Source organism: Tyto alba, unplaced genomic scaffold (assembly GCF_018691265.1).
Source record: "Tyto alba isolate M040663 unplaced genomic scaffold, T.alba_DEE_v4.0 Super-Scaffold_7, whole genome shotgun sequence".
NCBI classification, from domain to species: domain Eukaryota; kingdom Metazoa; phylum Chordata; class Aves; order Strigiformes; family Tytonidae; genus Tyto; species Tyto alba.
In genome coordinates, this window is record NW_024881328.1 from 1,211,131 (window position 1) to 1,232,012 (window position 20,882).

At 47.6% G+C, this 20,882-nt stretch overlaps 2 non-coding genes across 2 annotated transcripts; one reads left to right on the plus strand and one right to left on the minus strand.

Annotated features, from left to right (window-relative positions):
- Positions 1–18,856: 18,856 nt before the first annotated feature.
- TRNAG-GCC lies at positions 18,857–18,927 on the plus strand. The gene has a single exon. It is a non-coding gene; the product is annotated as a tRNA-Gly (tRNA).
- Positions 18,928–19,200: 273 nt separating this feature from the next.
- On the minus strand, positions 19,201–19,272 carry TRNAA-CGC. The gene has a single exon. It is a non-coding gene; the product is annotated as a tRNA-Ala (tRNA).
- Between the last annotated feature and the right edge of the window lie 1,610 nt (positions 19,273–20,882).

The window sequence follows — 20,882 nt, forward strand, 5'->3', positions numbered from 1 at the left end:
GAACTGACCTGAATCTTAAGCAGGCACAACCTAATCCATCTTCCCAGGACCGCGGCGGCTCGCATCGCATTAGAAACAACATACATCAAGTCTGAAGGACTGCCGTCAGCGCTCCAAGCCCTCCGGTTATGAAGACATCTTTGTCCAAGCCCCACACTCACCCAGTACACTCGCCACACAAGAGATTTAGCACCGTTAAGGCTTCCAGCAGAAGCAGGCAACGTGTACAACCCCCTGCCAACGCCGGAACACCAGCAGACTCACAACGCGGCCGGAGTGGCCGCGAGCCAGGAGCGGGGAGCCGCGGGGCTGGATGTATGTACCACGTGCAAGTGATTATGTACAGAAGGCCACAACTCGCAGCTTCCCACAAGTTTTTCTGAAGAGCAGCACGTAGGCTTGCCCTCCCCCCCCCCCAATTAAAAAGTAAAACTTCCCCATCAGCTAAACCCTACCACCTTAGATCTGTTAAGACAACTTTTTGTATTATCACTTCTATATACCTGGAAACGCCTACAGATACACATGGAGTCGTAACGCAACATGAAATTCAGTACTGCACCAGAATTAAAACAGCAGCTGGAAAACCTGCACTACCATCGCCGCACTCATCGTCTCCTGCAAAATAAAAGAACTAAGACAATCAACATCAGTTCACATACCGTCGATAGCCACACGAAGCATATGGTGATGGTGAATACGTACACATCATCCAAGCACTCGGCGTACTACTCGCTTCTACCATAAGGCTTCTTCAAGTCGCTAGAATAATAACTCATCTTTCAGACTGCAAACTGGTGGCAGCCTTGAAGTGGTTTCACACACCTTACGCATCAGCAAAGTAAGAGTATGAAACCCTTGCAAGTGCCTGTTCTGGGAACACAATATGCTCTAGAATCCAAGGGAGTTTAAAAAGAACAAATTAGCATCTTCCAGCAAGCCGGCTTACACGCCTGCTGAGATACTGGCTTTCAAGAAAACAAATGGAAGTGTACCCTTTCGGTGTTGGACCCGGTTCAGTCAGGAAGGACGGCGGCTGAAGCACAAATCCCTGCTCAGCCCTGTTCAGTGGAACTCTTTGCAAGTCCATTAACGATGAGCAAACGAACCGAGAGCCACAGCTCAGCAGCTGGTGCTAGATGGCAAGTGCAGTCCAGCGGGCTCCTAGCCACGTGCCGAGCACCCAGGTTGACACCAATCGTCGCTTCTTGGCCCCCGGCCTCCTTGAACCAGTGCTGAGGCTTCATTTTGCAGAGCAGGTGCCTACCTACCAGAGTCAAACCCTTACATTTTCATTGAGTAGACTGAATTAGAGCAGCACAAGGTAGGCAGACCGCTGACTAAAAGGCTCAGTGATCACCGCTTACACCAGCTCACTTTAAAAATGCAGTTTCCCAGACACCTTGGGAAGTCATTTATTTTTGTTTTTAAAGCAAGGAAATCACAATCTTTGGACTGCATGCTTGACTGGGCCTTTTAACAAACATTTTATCAATACTCCTAAAAAGACCCCCAAACCCCTAAGCTTTTAAAACTGAAGAAATATTGTAGTTATTTGACCTTTGTAGATTAAAAAGCACTTACTGTATCAACCTATATCTACTCTCATAGTGAATCACACTAGAAGTATCATTGCATATACAAACAAAAAACAGCATGAATCCCCGCAAAGTTGCGTAGCAGATTTCTAAGTTGTCTGTACAACAACGCTGCACAAACTTATGAAAGTACTCAGAGGAAATAAACTCAACACTCACCACAATTCTGAGGTACACAGATAGCCTGATGCTATTTTTCAGTAGTTTGAAGTACCTATTCTTCTCCTGATAACTTTATTGTTAAATAACACCTCAAGCAGAACATGCTTATGGGTGGAATAAAAGCTGTACTGGGCCAATGCTGGGAAATACGATAATGGCTAATACTATGTCTGCTCTTCACGTTCAGAGAGCTCCATCTCCTCCGTCTCCACCTCCCAACAGGCCTCTGCAAATCGCAGGACGGACCCACGGCCTCCGGTTGCAGCGGCAGGAGCTCCCCATGCCAGCTCCGCCGTGCCGACCCTCCCTCCACAGCCCCTGCCCTACCGCCACGCTCGCACCCGCGACAGGCGGCCTCCCGGAATGGGTGCCGTGGGCTCTCCTTTGTTAACTGGGAGAAACACTAGTTTTTCCAGGTAAGAGAATTCGTTTAAACAGACAAACAGCAAAACCAACAAAAACCCCCGTGCTCCCGCATTGCTTACTTTGATCCAGAAAGCTTCGAAGCACCAGCTCTAACACAATACTAGAGAGGCAAGCAAACAGCCTTTAGTTAAGTTACCTATACAAAAAACCTCTATTAGAACCCAACAAACTCCACTGCCAACTGCATGCAGTATTCCTTCGCATATATAAATAAAGGACAGTCAGCCTTCAGAAGTTAAATGATTATCAAAATCAAACAGAAGTTCAACTCGGAATTGTTTTCTTGAAAATTCTGGACGTGATACAAAATCTTTAGAATGGTGCCTGCTTACCACAGTCTTTTGGCACACTAACCTTTTTCCACCTTCAAATTTCTACCAGTGAAACTTTCTGCAGAAGCCAGTGCAAGCAACGCGACACCCGCAGAAGCCTGCGGAGCTCCAGCGGCACCTGAAGGTGCTGACACCCAACCACGGGCAGGGCGAGGTGGGGAGCCCGAACTCCCAGTGCCTCCAGAGCTGCCTGCGCCCGCGGAGCCAGACACCGACGGGCACCGGTAACGAGGGGGGAGATCTGGGCACACGGATACCCCGGGCTGGAAGCCGCGGCAGTGCGGAAGCTGCTTCAGAAGCAGCAAAGGCAATAACCTTGAGGGAGGATCCGGCTGGACCTCACCTCTGCTGTCCCCACTTAACAGCCTTGGAATACAAACGTGGTTGCCCACAGCTGGACCCGACTGCCCCGGAGCTTCCACCCGCAAGTGAGCACAGTTTTTTCGCTGCGCATAAGACACCGTGCAGAGAGCTGTGACAAGCCTCTCTGCTAACGCGACCTGTTTACGGCAACTCAGTCGGCACCGCGGGCGAGCTCCGGGCACTGCCACGGCGGGCACGAAGGTACAGGCACCGCGGGAACGGGGCTGGGGATCACTCCAGCAGCAGCACCTTCCACCAGTCTCACTGTGGATACAGCTGCCCTAACCCTGCTAAAGTGAAATTAGATCTGCCACAGAGAATGATGCTGCCACTCTCATTATGCAAGATAACATAAAAAAAATGTAAAGAAACCTGCAGGCTCAGTGCCCCCCAGACAGGAGGGATTCCTAGCCTCAGCCATCAGCTGTCGGTGAGGGGCTACCCTCTGCTTGTCTGACCACCGAGTACGCGAGTCATTAGCTCTGCTCAGAGCCGATAGCTAGATTATATGCAATTCTCTGGAGAAAGGAACACTCCCAGGAGACCAGCTGCTCAAATTGCCACATAAATCTTGCTCACCATCAGTAAGAGAAGCTTATTCAAGGACAGAAAGGGAAATATGGCTTAGCATAAGCCACTACAACACCAAGCTAGTCAGGCATTCAAACCTACAGACAGTGCTTTTACACCTAGAACATCTCAATTTCATCCTGGGAACCCGCGAGCCCACATTTGCGAGCTATGAGCAGAGGTATTTGGATTAAGCTGAACTGAGTTCGGGGCATTAGCTGGTACCGCAGGCAGGCAGAGCCCCAGACAAAGAGCCGGCAGAGACACGGTATATACGTGCCAGGCTGCCGTGGGCCGTGCTCTGCCTCAGACTCCTCGGTGGGGCCCTGCTAGGCCATATTGCACCTTCTCCCAGCCCAAATGCTCCTTTCCGACAGGAACGGCGTTGCATGTGGGAAATGGCACACAGCAAGGTCTCCTCCAGGCAGGAGGACGGCTTAAACACTGCCCCGGCGTACACGCAACCAAAGAGAAATTAAAGGCTCTCTCAACATACACTTGGGGGTTTTTCCTCAAGTTCTGTCCCAGAACGGCTGCTAAGGGCTACTGTCGGCACCAAGCAGGATAAACCAGAGCACAGAGGATGAAAGGGGAAAGAATGCAGTCCACATAGCTACAACAAGGTGCTATGTACACAGAGAAGAGCCTACACTTAAAAACCTCTCATCTTCTGCAAGGAGGTAATAAAACTCGACTCTCTGCCAAGCTGAGATCAATAGCTTGTGATGGAAATGGGATTTTATTTAATGAAAATTATAATAGCAAACAGCATGAGATGCAATACAGTCAGAAATAAGTCATCTTTCCATAACACAAATATCTTGAGTCATCTTTGAAAATGGCTCAAACAGTGTCCAGTGCTTTGGTGCTGTAAGTGCCATCAGACACTGTAAATCTGCATGTTAAGCCTTATCACTAGTTCCGATACCGGTCATAAATGGCATCCTTTGGACCCAGGCCCTCGATGCCAGGGTGGGCTGATGTCCCCGACAGGCTCTAAACAAGCTCTGGCAGGAGGAAGGAGCCCTTGAGCAGCACGGGAGGAGCCAGCGGCACACCGCCCAGCGCGGGTGCTGCGCACAGCAGGGTCTGTCCTAAGAGTGAAATAACCCACCAGGAGCACTTCCGAGCGGGCCATGCCGACGGATCCGCATGGACATTAACTCAAACTTCTAGCTCTTAAAGGATTCCTGATAAGAAATAGGCTTCCAACTTGAAAGGAAACACAAAGGGAAAGAAGTTAACATAAAAAAAAAAAAAAAAATCTAGCTAGTCTACATGAAATGGAAACTACAGAGGATTCATGAGGCCAAGCTCATGCTTTCAGTTTCTAAAACTTAAAAAAGTTAATACAAACTGTCATCACAGCAGGAACCACTCCCTCCTGCAGAGCATTTCTTAACCAGCAATTCAGAGTCGCGCTTACTCTGATGCAAAGCAGAACACAATCCACAACCATCCCTTCCCGAGGAAGCTCCTGCTCCAGGGTCCAGGCTGGTCCCCGGCTGAGCCTCGCAAGCCAACAGACCCCAGACCTCCCGCGTCACAGGCAAGGGCTCTGCTTCATCGACTACTATATTTCAGTGCAGGACTCTTCTGCTTCGCTTTCAGCCCCGCATTTAAGAACGAAAAAGCATACGAAACACAACTTACATCCTGTTTTCTAAGAAGCGATTTCAGCAACCGTCTTCAGCAGCTGCTTCTGAATGGCGTGCCCCACGCGACAAACATCTGCCACCCTGCAGTTCTCATTAGGCTGATAAAAGTCCTAGGAGTGACTCGCCTTCCTTATTTCCCAAATGCCCAGCCCAGGTAGCTGCAAGACTGTTGGCTGGATCTCACTGTGAGTTGTGTAACCCATTCCCACCCAGGGAGGCCAGGTGACCGAAAAGGAAGCACTGCAATCACCGGCATTTCTCTACTCAAGTACTTTCTCATTATTAAGATATCAGGCTGGATCTAAGCAGCGCATGGTCAAAATTGGGGGAAAGAATGAGAGGAATGAGGGAAGGACAATGGTGGAGAATTCAGACACAGAATCGTGAGTTAGAGATCAAAGAAAGATGACTACTTTAGCAAAAGTGAAGAGACAGATGGATACAAACTGTAGAGCTTAGCAATAGGAGTGTGTGACGCCCTGTATGCTGCCATCAGACATGGTGTATGAGACGCAAAACCTGTTAAATTAAGAGAAGAAATCCAATCTGTTATGTTGTATATCTGTGTGCTTTACGAGGCCATTACCATGGAATCTGGGTGCTTCACATTCCATTTTAAACGAACACATCTAATAAAGTGAGTCACTCAATGGAAGACTTAAAAATAGAAAACTTATCATCGCCACTACAGTTTGCATAACTTGCCATTGGCACAGTAGCATTGTCTAATTCAATCTTTCTCACTCCTTCCAAAAGCTTCTCAGGTAAGTTTTGGATGACGAGAGCCTGGACCCATGTCCCTCCAGGCTGAGTTGAGTCTTGCACCGCCTCTGCTTCTCCAAACAGCTGAAGTCGCTATCCTCAGCTCCCTCTAATTCAGCTTTTGATCCTTCTTGCAGACTACTTAAAGGGTGGCCACTGTGACGGCACAGAACAGCAGCAAGACAGGCCACAATTAGGCATCTTAGTGTGGGTAACTTAAGTATTTAAAGCTGTACTAATTCTGAGAGCATTGCTACTGGCAGTTTGTGGGCTGTGTCACTGCAGGAAGTGGCCAAATAACAAGAAAAGGGGAAGTAATCAGAAAATAATCCTATTAGTACCCCTCCCTTAACAAGATCATCTACCAGCTCTCTCTCCTTTGCTTTTTAATAGACTGAAATGGTTAACACTACACTACATCAGATGTCAGACCAGACTAACTGAAGCAAGCATCTTAAAAGCAAGTGATTAAAGCTTAAACCAACCAGGACTGAAGAAGCTTCCCCTGAAGCACCCCGAACAGTCAGCAAGCATCTCCCTCCTCAGCTGATGTGGGTCTAATCTCCTGGGCCGCCCTGCGCTACCGTTACCTAGTCAGCAAACAAGAGAACAAAGCAGCACGCTTTGAAGGGCAACCGAAGCTTGTTATCGGCCTCACCAGCAGAAGTCTGGGCTACTGACTCATGCACTCGTGACTTCTACAGGTAATTACTGTAAGCCATATCTATAATGAAGCCACATGCCAAGAAAGAATTCCAGTGGGTAGGAGACATGGCCAACGCATCACGGCAGAGTCTGTCCTCCAGATCCTCTCCTAAAGCCTCCCATGGCTACTTCGGGTTCTTAAACGCAAGTTTTGGCACTTTAATTAAAGTAATTATCCAAGAACTACCTCACCAACCAAGCACAGAAACATAACCCACAATATCTAGACAGCTCACAGGGTTACAAGGCCCTTTCAGCCATGGACCACACCACAAATTTGTAAGTTCCCAGACTCAGAACTTAAAACCTGAAAACCCCACAGGCCACCCTACACTAATAAGGGGAAGCAAAGCAGCCGTTTACCATATGGGGAAAATCCTTCCCACGCTCCAGGACAGGCAACTAGCTCAGCTAGCATTCCCAAAAGCAGTTGCAGCACACTCGTCATGCGCAAAAATAAAGGAAAAAACAAAGCAAAAAATAGGCATACTATCTTAATTCCTTCACTCAGTCCCCTCTGCTTCAAACTACTTAATTTGCTTTTTGTACGCAGACACCAAGATCCTCCCGCCCAGCCATCAGATGATATCCCAGCTGCTTTAAACTGTATCCTGCATGGAACAAACTTCTTTGGCTTCTCTTTCCGCTCTTTGTATTTTTAACCCAACCAATTCTTTTTCTTGTTTCATTATCCTCCGACCAAAAAAAATGCCTTACAGATAATGAGGGGAGAAGTCTGATTTGTAAATCTTTCTTGAGATTTCAGATAGTAGTAATCTTGCCAGAGAAAGCAGTAAATTTCTGAGACTGAGGCAATACTTACAGACAACAATAGCTGTAATCCCATGCTCTGTACACAAGAACTAACAGGAATACAAAGAAACACTGAGGTCATGAGCATTGAGCTTTCCCATCATACAAACATCATGATATATTTATCAACTTTTATGATAAATGTATTTAAAGTCCTTTCTGTCCTACTGAAAGATTACTTCAAAATCTGACATCCAAGGAGTGGGAAACCTAGTCTCCAGCCTGATTACTGCCTAAATGTAAGCAGGATGATTTTCACACTTTTTTGTTCTGGTGCCAACATTGTTTTTAGCTTAAATAGTTTTAAATAGTCATTCTTGCTTTCTGTATTAGTGGGAATTAATATCAGCTGTAAAACCCACCACACACACAACACAAGCTTGCAAATGCTACAAACCAATTACTGCAATTAGAAAGAGATGTTCTTGTTAGATTCAGTTAATTTACAACTGTTGACCCTTTTTTCCTATATTCTTCATTTCCCTCGTAGTTAATGCAGGTATGTGATTAGGCAGTCTACCAAATCAGCTTGATCCTAATCCTGAACTACACCCATGGTTTTCTTTCCCCCTCCTTAGTCAAACACTAATGGAGAAAGGGTTAGAAAATAAGGTGTTTTGCTTATTACAAGACTGGACATAGACCTGCCTACACAAACAGGCACCTGCTCAAAAATAACTACAAATGAAGTGATTACTTAGGTGTGTCAAGGAAGTAGCCTAGTTTTATACACTGGAATAAAGACTGAGACCTGATAGTACATGCAAATCTAATCCCAGAGGAGGGGCGTGCATTCAATATAATGTTGAAATCAGAATCAACACTTGGTTTGAGAAACACTTTGCCAAGGGGAAAAGGTATAGTCCAAGACTTTGCACCCAGCCAGCAGAGAAATGACAATCTGGGCTCCGTCAATCGGCGTTATCGGGATGTAACTCGGGGCAAGTTCACCCGGAATTTGGAAACCCCTCTGAGACAGAGCTCCACGCACGCTCGGGAACCTGGCTCAGAGATAGTTATTTAGGGATACAGAATGTTCCTAAAAACGATACCGTGATACTGTAGAAGAGTTTTGATTACAAACTGTTTGCGCATTATGCAATAAAAACGGTTTCCTACAGCAATGCTTTTTGGAAGAAACGGGCTACACCTACGTTAGCAAGAGCTGCGGCACAGCTGCAGTGGACCCCTAAAGCAAAACGGGTGTTGCTGAGAACGCTGCCTCTGTGCTCTGCATCATCTCCTCCCAAGTAACTCCAGTCTGGACCCACGAACGCCCATGAAGCAGCCGTAATGCACGAGTCCTTCCTTCTCCAAACAGCGATCTTCCCACTTTTGCCCCATCTGCTTCAGAATTATTTTTTTTCCCCAGCCTCTAATTCTTATTTCGTGTCCGTGTCCCCTCTCACCCAGCACTCAGCTGACCAGTGGTCTCCCACCGAGGAAGGGGAGAGGCGTGTGCCCGGCTTCCCAGGGCCTTGGGGAGGGAGCCCTCCGGTCCTGCTCACCCCCATGGGCCGCAGGGGCACACCCACCCCAACAAAGCTAATCCCCTGGAAAACGCAGGCTCGAACCACAACTGGAAAGCCAGGCAATACACGGGGGGTTAACCAGGTTCTGCAGCTAGACTCTCAGACCTCTGATTCAAACTGAGCGCCATGTAGGCCAACATATTTTAGAAACTGTAAAATAATTATTTATGTCCTGTTTGCCAACACGTAAACAAGCACTAGGATAAAAGTAAACTGTTGCTTAAAAGAGCTACTTGAAAATGCAAGCCCTTGTTTTGAAACCATCCAGATATTTACATGAGGAAGTAGAAAGTAACAATTGCAAGCTGACTGTGGAAAAAGCACATTTCTTTAAATATTTGCTAAAGCTTGCAGATACTTGTGTGGAGACAAAGTAGCAGAAAAGAACCTGTAGGAGCTTTAATTTGGGAAATTGGTTTGTATTAGTGGCCTTTGAACCTACCACATCCACCCAGCTTCCGGCATTTCCCTTAGTCACAGATCACCAGGTAGAAATGGATCTCTGGAGAAAATATTGCATTATGTAGTAAGGGCCTAGCTCACAAAGTTATTATTACCATACTCCTGTGCATGCATACATGTGCACACACATAATTAAGCAAAATAAAGTGTATATCCGTATATATATATATACAACCAAAGTAAGACTATAAATTAGATGTAAGGTGTGTGTATAATTTTTCATGCACGTGTGCCTACTCAAAACTTTCATCCAAAGTTAGACTAAATAAAATTGGTACGTGTCTAACGCTACAATTAATAATGCTCTGCTCATTGCTATTGTAGAAGAGCCAATACTGGATTTTGCCTTTGCTATTAATGCTTAAAGATCTGGAAATATCAGACCGAGTCTTTACTAGCTAGCTGTTCAGCCACTGCTCACCACTAAACATGTCTGAACCGTACCTATGAATAAGTAAGGCAAAGATAAGGTCTGATTAACGTCAATTAAAAATACACCACACTCCTAACAGCTGCATCTCCCAGCCTGCTCCTTATTCATGGTCAGGAGATTATCTTTCAAAGGGACTTCAGAGTCTTCAGGCCAATGTCAGTTGGCCAACCTCTCATGCAGGGAACCTTCCTGGGTGGAAACCCCGTGACAGGAGAGCAGTCATGGTTCAAAGAGAGCTTCAGGCCAGAAGCAGACTGCAAACACAGAGTGAAAATAAGACATACGGCGACGTCCAGCCACGACCCACTAGAAGACAAACGCAGGAGTCTGCAGCAGTAACAGGTTCGGGTGCCCGTGGTGCTCCAAGCCTTGCAGGGAAAGCAGCCCTCGCCCCCGCAGCTGCCCAGCACGGGCGGGGGGTCCCTCAGTGCCGTGCCCCCCGCGAGAGCCTGTCCGGGCAGCAGAGAGAGGAAAAGGGCAACTACACCCGAGCAGAGACGGGAGAGCCCCCGCTCCCGAGCAGCGGGTGGAAGGGAGCTCACTTTCAGCGCGCCTTTACTACCAGTAAACACCAGGCTCAGCTCAGCAGGTAGTAAATCCGGCTGGTTTAAACTCAAGGCCTCCACACACACATTTGTATCTTTTCCTGTAGTAATGGGCTTACAGACATTTCCTGAAGTGATTGGCTAGAAGAGATAAGAGCTCAAAAAAGTTTAGGACTTAACTTGTTACACCGACCCACTCTCACCCAGATGCGGTCCCACAAGTATGTTCAGTGTGAGTGAGGAATAACCGTTCTTATTTACCAAAGTTCAGTGTAACTATGCTATTCTTTGCCCAGAATTCACTTTTTTTTTTTTTTTTTTTTTTTTCCCCAGATAACAGGAGATGCTGTATTCTAACAACTCTATCTGAGAAAGAAAACGCGGTTAAACGGTTCTGCAGACCCCCGCCCCCCCCCCGCCCATATTTGTTAGGCACAGAAACCTACAGAAGTGGGAGCTGAGCCCCGGGGCAGGGTGACAACGCGCAGACACGGGGGGAAACGGCCGGGGACCTGAGGATACCGCTTCCACCCAGCAGCCACAGGCGCTCAGGTTTTTTTTGGGTCCTTCTTCCTATCCCAGGCGTTGAAATGAAGCCCGCGGGCTGGGTGGTAAGCGTGAGCTGCTGTGGTGTGGAGGAGGGAGCCGGCCGCGGGTCGCTAACAAAGGAAGCTTCCCCCCCACACACACACACGCACGCCGTTACCACACGCGTGGGCGGGAGGGAGGGAGGGAGGGAGCACACCGCAGCCCCGCCGGAGCGGGGCAGCCCGCGAAGCCCTGGAAGCCGCGTCCCCCCCCAACCCGCCGCCGCCCCGCCGCCTCACCTCCCCGCTGCCGGAGCCCGGCCGGGCCCGCGCCCCGATCCGCGCCGCTCGCCGCGCCGGCGGGACGAGAAGTGAAGGAGCCCGGGGACTGGGAGGCGGCGGGGGGGGGGGGGGAGGCCCGGCTCCCTGCCCGCCTCCTCCGGCCGCGGCACGCCTGGCCCGGCCCCCGGCGGCCCGCCAGCCCCCTCCCCGCCCGGGCCCCGGTCTAGGCCCCGCCGCCGGGGCCTCTTCCCGCGCCGGCGCTGAGGGAGAGCCCCGGGCTCGAGTCGGGGGCGTCGCGGCCCGGCGCGGCCCCTCCTCCGGCTGCGGCCCGCGGGGGAAACCAGCGCGGAAAGCGGCGCTTGGTTGAATTTATCGTTTTCGTTTCTGAGGGATTCGGGCGGTGGCTCGCTTCTGGCTCACAGAGCGCCTTCCTCCTTGCAAACCCATTAATACACATATACGTATTAGCGCCCATTTACCCGCTGCGGGTCCTTCTCCGCTTGCCCAGCACTGCAGTGGAGGGGGAAGAAGCCCGCTCCCACATGTCTTTTTGATTTGTAATCATCACCTGGGCGGGTGGGAGGGAGGTGTTCCTGGGGTTGGAACTAGATGAGCTCTACGGTTCTTCTAACCCAGACAGCTCTGCGATAACCTGGGTGATTCGCAGAGGAAATCCTAGACCAGAAAAGCACTTATCTCTGAGGATCCAGCTTTGGGAAAAAAAAAAAAAAAAAAAAAAAAAAAAATGCAGTGCATAGCAGATATACAGAAATCCACATCTTCTCTTTGCCAGTTGTACTCTGCATTAAGGTGTGAAGCCAGTTGAGAAACATCTCCGTGGCTTGGTAAATCCACCAGCTCTCTTACTTCAACCAAAACTTCTCACAAAACCCCACTGAGCTACCAGACTTGCCAGAAGCACAAGTTTTCAGTTAATCCCAGTCTTCAGGGTAGCCAGGCTTCCCAAACTGTGCAACTAACCCTCTGGGGCGCAGCTGATGGAGCCCAGCCCAGCGTGACACTGGCAGGGTCCCGGGCAGGGAACGGGCAGCACAGCTGCTGGGACAGGGTGAATCTCACTTCAGTTTTGCAGCACAGGGTATGCAGGCTTGTTTTGCTTTGTTGGGGGCCTCCTGAATGGAAAACTTCCCAATTCTTTACCTCTCTAAAATCGCGGATTTTCAGTCTTGAACTTCCCTAGGCACTTGCTGGGTAAGGCTCATCAGTAACTTGCTGACTGGGTCATACCTTGTCACATTTTGTGTATCCTCCTTCTCACTGCTTTCTGCCCTGTGATGCCAAGTGACAAGACCTGGAGGAGCTGCTGCTGAGAGTCATGGTCTGGAATGCTCCCCTTTGCTTCCCATCCTGGTTCCCATGCTCCAGGCTCCTAGGGACACAGCTGGCAAACACAGCTCTGGTTTTGGGGGGAATCAGCTGGAGATTCCTGCCTGATGCTTCTTTTGCACCGAGAAAGCCAGACAAACATTAGTAATAAGCCAGGATTTTCCTCCCCCACCCAAACTCATTGCTGAACTTGTGGCTGTAATTTTCCCTGCAAATTTACAGTTTTAGCGCACTGCAGCTGTGGTTCCACAAGTGTTTGGGATCTCCTTCTCCGTGCTGGTCCATGGTTGCCTGCTTTCCAGGCATACAGAGATCAGCTGTGTCTCTAACCGTGCTTCTTGGCTGTCTCCCAGAAACTGCTTTTATTGCTGTTCTTCTGGGCTCGCTGCTTAGTCAACATGCTTTACAGGCAGCATGAGACGTGTTTTCTAGCAGGCTCAGAAAAACAACCTGCTGCTGCCATGAAGGATGGGGCACATCTCCCTCCCACAGTGTCCTGCAGGCACGCTCCAGTCCCCCGTCAGCCAGCTAAATGTCAGTAACAGGTCCCATCTGAGGAGGCCGCAGCAACCTAATCCCTCCCTCTTGGGTCAGATATAACCAGATGAGCTAAATTGGATGCTGCAATAATAACGTATGGCTATCAGCTCTCTAAATGGCATTTAAAGTCAGTAAACAACTTCCAGGATTGGATTTCAGAAGTTTTGCAAAGTAAGTGGTATTCAGGCCACCAATGCTGGAAGCAGTTTTTATCCCAGACACGTTGGGAGACGTGGTGGTGCTCTTAAAAGGAAATAAGATCTAGAGGGACAGCGGGAATTAGAAAACACCATAGAAGCTCAGGCTTAGAATCCATGGGAATACCTCAGCTGAGCAGAAAGAACAGAAAATGAAAGGGAAAAACCCCCAGAAATGGATTTGTTGTTTTTTGAGAGTATGGTTTTGTGGGGTTTTTTGGAGGGAGACTGTGAGGAAAAAATAATAATTGGGCTAGGAAAAAAAAAAAAAAAAGTATTTAAATGCAAATTTTGGTGAAAAATTTCATCATGATCCGGCACACACAAGTTCTGGATGTGAATACCTACCCTATATACGTGTACCAACATGGCACTAAATGTTGTTGTTTCATCCGTCTCCAACCAATCTTCAAAACATCATCATAAATTTGTTAGAGCTGGGAAAATATCCTATCCTCCCACCTCTCAAGGTTGTTGTCTACCCAGATGTGGCTGTGTTGTCAGTAGCAATTTATGATAATTTTTGATTGATTCTAAACAAAGCAATGTATGAGTGTAAAATGTGCCTACATCCAGTTTCCAAGCGAACATATTCTGCTCCTCAGCACTTCTGGGTTTCATAAACTATTCCCAACCCACAAAATCTTAAAAGGGGTAGAAAAGGAGAGTGCTGTACCACTCTTCTCATAAAAGGGAAATCCAAGAATGTGTGAAAGCTTCTTTAAGGATCACATTTCCCTAGCAATCTCCCTTTCCAGGCAAGGTTCTCCACCGGTTCACAGTGCAGCTACCACCAAAAGAGGGATGGGCTGTTCTTTCCTCCCTTGATTAGGCTTCCTTTCAACCACAGCTGTCTTTTTATCTTAGTTCCTTTTCATCTGTGTTTTTCTTTTAGTTACTGGTTGGTAAAGATTGGTGTTCATAAGTTTGGATAATGAAAGATTTTTACAAGGTTAAGCAAAAAAATGAGATGCCTTAAAGTATCACAAAATTCATCCCTCTTGAGTCTGTTTTTTATTTGATGTGTAGATGAAAATATTACCTCCTAAGTCTCCGTGTGTGTGGCTTGGTCCCTGGGACACCTGCCAAGACAAGAATTTTAGATGCCCAAAATCATGTGCTCAGCAGGTGTAAATTGTGTTCAGGGAGAGTTCACCTTTTGTCCTTAACCCCAGAGGCAGTTTCTCTTCATTAGCAAGGAGAAAAAGATTACCATCATTTCCTGACTGCATGCCAAAGTTATGTATCATAAGAAGAAAATCTGTTCATACGTTCACAAATATGTTTTCTCCTAATATGTCTTCAGGAAAATGTCTTTGCGAGGAGCAAGGGGTAGTAATAATCGTGGAAGAGTTGAAATGAAGTGACAGAAACAGAAGCAGAATTTCTCTACTGAGATTTTTTCAAGCAGGGTCCATGGTAGGTCCTCCCATTGGAAAATAAAAGTACTTAGTCATGTCTGTGATTAAACATTTAAAAGTGTTCCCATCTCTGGCTGCTGGTATCAGGTGTCATTCGGAAATACAACTGTATTGCTTCATATCAGATACTCAGTTTACCAACTGAACCAGGCTGTATTGCCAGTGTTTAAACGTTTTCCCCCAACACTGCAACAGATAGAAACATCTGATCTCTGTGTGTGTGTGTGGCTGAAAAGAGAAAGTGGCTCATTTTTCTATTAAAAATGAAGTAATACCTTACCATCATAATTATGCCTTACTGTTTGCTATTATATAAAGATACCACATCAGGGCTAAGTCACAGAAACAAATGCAAAAATTGCATTTTCAAAAGAATAAGGTCACAGGTCATATTATTTGTTGCAGAACAAACCCAATAATTAATTGGCCTCTCCCTGCAATGGCAGCACAGGCAGCTTAACTGCGGGAGAGCCAAGCAATGGAAAGAAGTGATGTGGAGTGTCTGTATTTTTTTGGGCCAAACAGCTGAGCTAGGTCTGATAGAGAACATGAATTTCATTGGTTGAGAGGGAGAAAAGAAAGACAATATATTTTAGAAAGCAAGACTATCTAAGTGTATTTATTTTCTGTTGTTTAAAGATTTTTGTTGTGGCAGGAAATATGAAAAAAATCTTCTGAATTTATTTTCTTTTTCTGTGTGCCAGGGAGAGAGAGATTATATTCAGAAAATGAAATGAAAAAGGCTTTTGGAATTTGTGCTATATTATTATTTTCTCTCAGGCAATGAAAGACCAAAATCAGCCCCAGTGAATATACACGTCTGTTTTTTATCCAGATATTTCCTCCATTCGATTGATTAGGGAAAAATCCTAGAAAACCTGTTCAAAGGCATATGCAATCCCTTTGAAAGCCCGAGCCTAATATTCTAGTACATAATGAAGAAGCACAAGCTTGGAGTTCTTGTCTTCCAGTGTCCGTTTCGCTGGCATTGCTTGCCTGGTGGCTTTCATTTGTGACCACTGAAGAGTACCTGGGGCAAACATTTCTGGGGTCTCCACAGGCTTATGAGGAGCTTATGTAGAATGCTAGCAACGTAGTCAACAGTTGTATTGGGAAAAGTTATTTTAAATAACCACACTATAATTGTCAATTTGGGTTCCGTGACCTTTTGTAATCCAGAACCGTTCAGTTGAAAACAAAGGGATATAGGAAAATCCGTAAGTTTCCACTTTGCTGATACCTGAAGCACATCAAAATTACTGGATGGAAATGACTTCCCTCGGTGGCCAAAGCCTGTGGGTCGGATATCCCACCCCGGCTTCCTCTTAGCGCTGTTTTTGACCATGCCAGCCATCCTGTAGCTTCCCTAGCATTTAAGATTATACCTTTTCATCTACAGAAATATTTTTCCCTGCAGATTTAAATAATTAATTGGGACGTGCCTAGTGGGTCTTGAGATAAACTTAAAAGAGGCAGCAGATACGTGTGACCAAGTGACCTTTTGCTGTCCTGCTCGTCCCTGCGCTCTCACTGTGCTCAGAGGGACGCTGTCAAAATTGCTAGGCCTTAAAACTTTAACCTGCACTGACAAGTTGTTCTACATTATAAATCTTACCTAAAAGATTACCACGATTGTTTTGTTTGTTTTGTTTCAACAATCTTTGCTGAAGGCTCCGCAATATGTATTCATTTGTCCTTTTGGGTAGGTGGATATTTTTAAATGCCCAGCTTATTCCATGACCTGTTAAAGCCAAGTTGATGTGCGTGTACTCCACTCAGCGGAGGACTTGCCAGGAATGGTACAAATTTTCTGCACGTTGGAAAGACAAGAGCATGCTTTGGAAACCTGGACTGAAGAGGCTTTTAGAAGCCATTTTGAAAGGCCTGCAGTTATCCTTCACTGTTTTGGGGGCCAGTAAGGTGTCTTGACTGGACTTTTCTGTTAATATTAAGGATTAGGTACATGTTGGTTAAACACAAGAGACTAATGACCAGGCCGTTGGTTCTTACCAAGAGGTATGCTATATTTCAGGTCAGTCTGAATTATTCCGTAGGCATTATTTCTAACCAGAACACCATTTAATACAGCTCCACATGAAGAGGTGAATCAGAGCAAACAGCACAGGTACATTTTTAGCACCAAACTTTCTCTTTTCTACATACCAATCCAAGGATTGACGCAACACCAGCTTTAAAGCGGGCGGCTGCACTGCCGCCGTCTGACACGGGGACACGTGTCCGTTCCAGCTAGGGAGGGGGGGAACGGATGAGACCCACTTTCCCCTGGACCCCAGGTAATCCAGACCTGCAGCTGTAAACTCGATTTGAGCTGGTTTACCACTGCCTATCCACCAGTCCCTACCTCCATCAATCCCCTATCCCGACTGCACTGGCCGAACTTGAGGTGTTTGTGGCCAATTCTTCTGTGCTTTGGGTCAAAAATGCCACAATCTGGGGACAACAAGTATTGAGTCCTTTTAAAGGTGGCCCAGAATGAAAAAAAGTTTATGTGTCCCCTTCTGGGGGATAAAAAGGCCTAAGAAAATCCTTTTTCTTCCTCCTGTAACAAGTTTTGCCTTCCTTGTTTCTGGTGAAGGTCTATAGTGTGTCCTTAACTACCTGAAAGACTTTTGAACTGAACCAAAGGGGATGATGTCCTGAGTCATGACAAGATAATCCCTCTCACCCGTTCATCAGATACTGCATAGAAATGTACAAAAGTACATCTCACTAAAAGAAGTTCCCTAGATGCTATAACCCTGTTATATGAAGTTGGATTCTTGATGCCATTCAGGCCATCTACTGAACTTCTAAAATTATATATCTTTTATAGATGATGGCTAGAGACACATTTATTTTTATGAAGTATTTGTACTTGAATTTTGTTTAGGACAGTGATTTCATGGACTGGTCGTGTACACAGGACCTTACCCAGAACATATCCCTCTGCACTGAGGTTTTGCAGGGACCATTCTCCCAAATGTTGTGATGATATGCTTGTCTGGGAAAACAGTTCTTCAAAGCTGACTGATGCAACTGCAAGCAATAGCCGAAATAATACTTGAAGTACTTACCACGTTACTTTCTGCCGGTGGAAATTAAGAAATTGCAATTAAGCTTAGGGGAAAGGGAACTGCGATGGCACTGTCACTGGGCTGCGTTGTTCCTCGGGGCTGGGTGGGACTGGGGAATACCGGGCCCCGAGCTGGCCGATGAGCAAATGGTGGCCTTGACTTTCTTTCCCGATTCACTGAGAACACAAGTCTTGCTCGGCTTCTCCTTTACACGCGCAGAGGAAATTCAGCCTCCCGACGAACGGAACGCGCAGTTGGGAACAGGTAGGAGACGGCCGCCGCGCTCCTCTGTAGGGCAGTTTGCATTTTGGCGGTAACACCGAAACGTGTGAAATCGGCACGTTGTCTGTCGTGCCAAATTACTGTTTGCTGCAAAAATAAATACCTGCTTACTGCCTTCCATGGGATGGTTCGTCCTGCCCGCAGCCTACTCTCAAGCACAGCTCTTCTTCCCGCGCCCACATCTTGATGTTCTCCGGGTGTGAAACACTTGGTGTTGCTTTTCCTTGAACTCCGTGGCTCACGCGTGGCCGTTCTTGGGCGTGTGTCCGAGACAAACTAAAAGTGAAGGCTGTACAGAATTGATATTAGAACATGGCATCGTTACACCCCAGGGCAGGCAGTGGCGTTCTATTGATGTCTCATCACTACCCAAGGTTACGTTGTACCGCAGTGCCAGGATCCATAGCACCGCGTCAATCGACAAAACAGACGCGCCTTCGGACATTGTACCGTGATAATTCCTTTATTAGTAGACCATGTGAGCCTCTAAGTCCTTAACTGGTGGCCTCCTCAGGCAAAGTCCTTCCAGTACAGAACAGGAACAAAAATACACCTTTTGTGACTTGGTCTTAAAGCTTTTCAGTGCAAGGATAGTGGGTATTTTATACAATTTTTTAGGATTTTTTTATCCTTTAGAGGAAAAATGTATACAGACATTGCTAACTTTCTAAAAACTTTTTTTTTTTTTTCCTTTGGAAATAATGGCTTAAAACTACTGGCTGCCAACGCAGAGACAAAAAACAATAAGAAGAAAAATAAAATAAATAAGAAAAGCGGCGGGTGAGGTCTTGGAGGGGGCGGCCGGCAGGAACGCTGTCAGCGTGTGCATTGGTGGTTCAGTGGTAGAATTCTCGCCTGCCACGCGGGAGGCCCGGGTTCGATTCCCGGCCAATGCAGCTGAACTTTTCAGATTTTATTTTTTTTTTTTTTCTTTCTCCTTGCAGCGAAAACCCGCCGTTTGGAGGGCAGGCCCCTCGCCGCGCGCTTTCCTTTTCCCCGCGGAGACGAAGCGGCGAAGCCGTGAGGGGCGAAACCACGTCGCGCTCGGCGGCGGCCTGTCTCCCCGCGGGAAAGCGGCAGCGAGGGGAGGGAAAACATACCAAAAAAGTTAAAAAATTAGAAAAGGAAAAAAAAAAAAAAAAAAAAAAAAATCCAAAACGAAGAGCCGTTGGAGATGCCGGGGATTGAACCCGGGACCTCACACATGCGAAGCGCGCGCTCTACCACTGAGCTACATCCCCGGCTGGCGGGCTTTTCCCGCCGCCCGCCATTAGAGTGTAGGCCGGGCCTGGGGCCGCGCCGCGCCGAGACCAGCTTCCTCTTCTTCTTCCTCATCTTCCTCTTCTTCTTCTTCTTCTTCCTCTTCTTCCTCACCCCCCGCTGCTCCCCGGCGCCCACAGCAGCCCCGGGCTGCCCTCAGGCATCGCCCCCGCGTTCACCGCAGCCCGGCGGGAAGAGGCCAGGGCCGGGCCTAAGCCGCCGCTCTCTCCCTCACCCCTTCCTCAACCTCTGCTCTCCCTCACAAACCGAAGCTGCTGAATTCCCGAGCCAGAGATCGCTCAACCACGACACGACGTCGTGCACCTCTTCCAGGATGTCTTTCCTAACTAAATCTGGGCGTGGCGCCTGATACTAAAAGAAAAAAGGATCCCCAACAGGGTCTCTCTCGGTGGTGTATTCCCAGCAACTTCCCCCAGCTTTGCTGGGGCGTCCCACTCTCCGTTCAGGTTTGTTTTCACCCTCTCCACGGTACGCGATGTTCACCCCGAAACACGCGTCTCTAGCTCAGGACACAGTGCTGTCCTGCCTGTCATTTATACTTGTATATACGCAGAGCCCCGGGGCGAGGGCCCTCCGCCACCAAGCGCGGTCCCTCCAGCGCACCCCGGTTTGACATCTCTAACTCCAGCAACTCACGTTTTCCTGTCCCATCAGAAAACAGCGTCCAACAGCTCTACTTTCTTCAAAACTGGCATTAAGGCTCAGCTTTGGAGGAGTTACTGAATCTAGTTTCCATAATTAACACAAAATGAAAGCGCCTGGACGCGCCTGTTAACACAAAGCACAGGACGGCGGCGGCTCCTAGAACAAGGCTGAGCCAAGGGTGCAGGGCAGGTTAATACCAACCACTGCAATAAAAACAAAAAGCAATTTAAAACCTTCTCTTCGGGTTTTTCTCCTTTTGTTTACCTTTCGGAATAGCAGAAAATGAATAATACAGATATTACTATGCCTTTATGGATTTCTCAGCCTTGATGGACAGACAGTCCAATTGTGAAACTTCCCGTTCGGGCGGTGGATCAAGGCAGAGCACATCGGAGCTGCTGAGAAGAGCAGCTACCGATCCAAAGCCTATCAGCAGGTATTTAATTACTATCCCTGTGGAACCAATACAAGAGCTTGTGTGCTGCCTATATTGAAGTGAAACAACGCTTCTATTGCAGCTAGATCTAAGCATCCTCTAGACCATCACCTACCAAATACAGAATAAATGGAATTATTCAGGCAAGACTCAACGTGCGGATGCTACGGGAGAAAATAAGGTGCCTTACGCTGAGCTGTAAAGTAAAACAAAATGACCCGCAGGTGGCTCTGAACGGGCTCGGTGGCAAGCCCAAGCCTCCCGGAACTGCTTGTTCTTAAAACTCTGGGAGGGAGCGATGGAAACCAGTCGCTGCCGTGGGAGCGATGCGGCTCCCGGCGCCGCACACGCACGGCTCACGGTCCTTCCAACTGCTGCCCACAGCGCCGGGCTTGCCCAGATGTCTGGAGCAGCCCCTCGTTCCAGGAAACACTTTGTCATCTTGGGCCGAGCGGCTTTTAGTGCTGCTGGATGCCGCGGCACAAGCTC